This window comes from Berghia stephanieae, chromosome 14 (genome assembly GCF_034508935.2).
Source record: "Berghia stephanieae isolate SIO BIC M18660-M18661 chromosome 14, UCSD_Bste_1.3, whole genome shotgun sequence".
Classification (NCBI taxonomy): domain Eukaryota; kingdom Metazoa; phylum Mollusca; class Gastropoda; order Nudibranchia; family Aeolidiidae; genus Berghia; species Berghia stephanieae.
In genome coordinates, this window is record NC_088373.1 from 28,317,047 (window position 1) to 28,322,288 (window position 5,242).

Below are 5,242 nucleotides of genomic sequence, written 5' to 3' on the forward strand. Positions count from 1 at the left end.
CGGGTACCCGCACAGCCCTAGTTATCAGACATGGCGTGTTTTGATGAGAGTCTGTTAATTTTGATTTTTTTCCCCTTTTTAGAATGATTTTTATGAAATGATTCTTATTTCCACAGCATTCTAACATTTCAGGATTAATTTGTTTGTGATTTCCAACAGGATTTAATATAAAATGGGGAGGAAGTGATCAGTCGTAAATTGTCGAAGTGGATATCATCCCACTCGCGATAATCCACCATCCGCATCAGATGAAAAGATTTCTGTTTATCGTTTTCCAACTGACGATGAAACTGAAACAAAAAGTCTTTGGATTTCACGTCTGCCTAATGATTGAGATTTGAGGATGTGACTGATAACATGGGCGTGTGTTCTTTACATTGGCCGAAAGACACTGAAATGATTCGAACCTGTCTGTTCACCTAGGCCCCAGGCAACCTATCCTGATAACAGAATGACAAAATGATTATAGTTGCAAAAAGACTGACGTGTTTGTTTGTTTTTGTTTTAATTTTTAACATGGACTCTTTATGAGGAAAAGGACAATAATTGTCAAAGAAAGGGAAATAACACAATTATAATTTTCAGTAGATTTATTAATTAAAGAGAGCAACAAAACAACAGCACGACATTATACACGTAACTACGATGTCGAATACTTAACATTAAAAAGCAACAACAAAATAAAAATGGAGAATTGGAAAGTCATACACATGATGAGGACTAAAATAAAAAAATAACAACATTTTAAAATATCATAAATTTAAATATTGATTATACAATCAAAAAATAATAATAATTATTATTATTATTATTATTATTATTATTATTATTATTATTATTATTATTATTATTATTATTATTATTATTATTATTATATTATTACTTTTATTATTATTATTTAATAATAATAATAATAATAATAATAATAATAATAATAATAATAATAATAATAATAATAATAATAATAATAATAATAATAATAATAATACACTTCCCTGAGTCTATGGTTCACTCTCCACTGCTGCCCACTTCCCATAACTTTGGTCGGTTTCGTCGGGTTTTGGCGTGTTTCGCAAAAATCGCGTTTTGTGTGTTGGTGCTTGATATCCAACTGGCGGATGTTGTGAGCCTTTTAGCTCAGCGCATGGCATCAATACACCATCTTCTTTCCGGTCGTTTCAGGTCAATTCCGCTCGTTTCCCACTGGTATCCATTTCTCATACTCCCAAGTTCATTTCCCTCTGATATCCTCCCATAGTCCCCGGTTCACTTCCTACTGGTGTACACTTCTCGGAGTCCCTGGTTCACTCCCCACCATAGATAACACAGGACTAGATATGACAACAGGGTGAATACGTCATCAAAAGTGGCTAGTGAGAGGTCGAGCGCTGCCATTTTATTTTTTATGCAACCAGGGACGCTGTGCGATTAAATCTCTATTTTAATGACTTTGATTGAGCTTGATTAACCTTGATTTGTGGACGGAAAATAGGAAAAAAGGCCAGATTTATGATGATAAACTAAATTAGAAATATTAAACTACACTTTTACTTGTACATTTTAGGCTTGGCTCCATTGATCGGGTTTATATTAATTATTTTTTTTAATGTCCTACATGTTAAATGTTGCTGTTTACCAGGGACCCCTTGTAAAGCGCCTTGTGCGCATTAGTGGATATTGCGCTATATATAGCTCAATTTAATTATTTTATTTATTTATTTTTTTTTTTTTGGTTTATTTTAATAACAATGGTAGAAATAGAAATCAAACAAAAGAGATAGGGACGTGTTTACTTGGATCTATCTATCTATCTATCTATCTATCTATCTATCTATCTATCTATCTATCTATCTATCTATCTATCTATCTATCTATCTATCTATCTATCTATCTATCTATCTATCTATCTATCTATCTATCTATCTATCTATCTATCTATCTATCTGTCTGTCTGTCTAAGCCCCTCCCACGCCGATTATTTATGACATGCGTCCAATTAAATTTACCATCCCTGGACCGCCAGCGGTTCAAACAATTCTTTGATTTTACACCGCCATTAATCGACTCGGCGCATATTAACGAGTGGGACTGTCTCTTTCAACCTGCTGTTCAGACTTGCATGTTCATTTCACACGTAACAATGATGTTATTAGGAGGAATGGATTAAAAGTGAGTAGAACGTGGGACTTCCTTTCAACATTTGGGACCCGTTGATTTCAAACAATGACAGTACCATGCCAACACGTAGTTAGGTCATTATTCAAATATTGTGTACTATGCTCTCTCTCTCTCTCTCTCTCTCTCTCTCTCTCTCTCTCTCTCTCTCTCTCTCTCTATCTCTCTCTCTCTATATATATATATATATATATATATATATATATATATATATATATATATATATATATATTTCGCAAGCAGTATTAAGTGTGGTCAACGACAGAGTTAGTGACAATGATTGGGAACTCACAAAGATAGTGTCTTTTTATAACGCATTTTAACAGATTAACGCCAACCATTGTCAGTGTGAATAAATAACTGGCGATAGGCATTGATGGACACGATAAAATTACTACTACTATTACTACAACTATCTAATGCATTCGACAGGGGAGAATTGGTACCTTGATAAATAATAATAATAATAATAATAATAATAATAATAATAATAATAATAATAATAATAATAATAATAATAATAATAATAATAATAATTAATAATAATAATAGAACTTTATTATTCAAAGAAATGGAAATTCATTTTGGTTCACATTGATGCCAATGGCCAATATAAAATGATGATTATGATGATGATGATGATGATGATGATGATGATGATGATCATCATCATCATCATCATCATCATCATCATCATCATCATCATCATCATCATCATCATGGCAGTGACATATAATTCAAGAATGCCATTATAAAGCGGACACATTACAAAAGATATGCATTATATGAAACTTAAATGTCGTTCCATGTGGACTAATGAAGCATTGTGAAGCGCTATGAGTATGGTGAAAATAAGAAAATTTTCAATATAAATTATGCAATATTTATTCATTTATAATTTTTGAGAGATATGTTCAAAAATAATAAGACACGACCATTCACTAAAATTGTGTTTATATTAATGAATAAACAAACAACAAACAAAAAACAAAAACAAGAAGAAGAAAAAATCCCAAATCGGATAACTTGGATGTATATTTTCATTGTTTTAAGTAATATTCTATAATTACAATTAAAGGACGCAAGGAAGAGTAAGACAAAGGGAATTGGTTCAAATAGGGAACAAATTAATGAAGAAGTTGTAGTAATAGAATAGTAGTACAGTAGTAGTAGTAGTAGTAGTAGTAGTAGTAGTAGTAGTAGTAGTAGTAGTAGTAGTAGTAGTAGTAGTAGTAGTAGCAGTAGTAGTAGTAGTAGTAGTAGTAGTAGTAGTAGTAGTAGTAGTAGTAGTAGTAGTAGTAGTAGTAGTAGTAGTAGTAGTAGTAGTAGTAGTAGTAGTAGTAGTAGTAGTAGTAGTAGTAGTAGTATAGTAGTAGTAGTAGTATAGTAGTAGTGATAGTAGTAGTAGTAGTAGTAGTAGTAGTAGTAGTAGTAGTAGTAGTAGTAGTAGTAGTATAGTAAGTAGTAGTAGTAGTATAGTAGATAGTAGTAGTAAGTAGTAGTAGTAGTAGTAAGTAGTAGTTAGTAGTAGTAGTAGTAGTAGTAGTATAGTAGTAGCAGTAGCAGTAGCAGTAGTAGTAGAAGAAGTATAATAGATTGATAGTTGGATGGATTGATGACCAAGTTGATCGACCATGAAGTTCATACTTTTATCACACCCTCGCAACATTTTGTTTATTTATTTTTATGAAATTTTTGCTATCAACGCGTCTGTTTTGTCCCCGAAATGCCAATGTTTACTGTTTTCTCATATAATTTTACGCTGCCAGTTTTCTGGAAACCCCGTATATCGTCAGTCTCTCTCTATTCTCGATTCATCCGATAATTGCTAACATCTTAAATACGATGGAGGCGATTAGCCAATAAAAAGCCCGGTCTGCGGTAGTCTGTGCTCCCCACTGCTGCCAACTTTCCATAACCGACGTCGTTTTGTCGTTTCCGCTCGTTTCCACTTGTTTCCGGTATTATGTAGCATGCTTTCCGACTGGAAAGAGCACGTGACATAACCCGGGTCTCTGGATTTGCATCCGGTTGCGAATCTTGCAGCAGCTGTTCTTTGTACTATTTCATCCTGTTTATGTCGTTTTTTTTTTTTTGTGTAGGGCTCCAACACGGCACTGATATATTCTAATATAGGCCTATAAGTGCTGTGTACGCATGGGCTTTAATTCTTCTCGGGCATTGGTTTATGCTCCTTTTGAGAAACCGCAGCATCCTACTTGCCTTTTCTGTGATATGTTCTACATGGGTTTGCCACTTTAGTTTCGTATTGAGATGGACTCCGATGTATTTTATGGGGTGTCAATTATGTTGTGAGGGATGATCATGCATGATGTACTTGTGAGTATAAGGCTCTTTCCTGTTTGAAATTGGCATGGCATAGTATTTTGATGGATGGAACTTCATGTGCCATTTATCTGACCACGTCTGGAGGGAATCAGGTCTTTCTGGAGTTCATGGGCATCTGCGCTACTATCTACTGTCTTGAAAAGAAGGCTATCGTCTTCGAACTGTTTAAGCCTTGTTTGTGGAGATAATTCGTTTCCAATGTCATTTATATATCAAGCAGTATAAAGGCCCAAGTACTGTTCCTTTCGGTACTCCTGAAAAGACGTTACGTACATCTTTCGCTTGAGTTTCCGTCAATGACAAATTGTTTCATTCGATTGCAAAGCCAGTCCTTTAACCAAAGTAGACGATTTTCGGTTGTTAATTCATATTCTTTGACTGATTTGTTACATTACTCCCAATATTCCAAATTCCGCTTTGCTCGTGATTTAATAGTAATCGTTTGGGTGGTACGGTGTCAAATGCTTTAGAGAGAGAGGTCTTGTACCAGGAGATCAATTTGTTTTTTGTTGTCTATTTGCAATTTTTTCTTTTGTATTGATTAATTGTGTCTCGCATGACCGTTTTTTCCTGAGACAGTGCTGGTGGTTGACGAGTATGTTGTGGTTATTGTAGTTTTCCATGATAGAATGGAATATAATGTGTTCAAATATCTTGCAAACGACGAATGTTAGAGATAGAGTCTATAATTTGAAGCTAGGTCTCGTTTGCCCTTTTT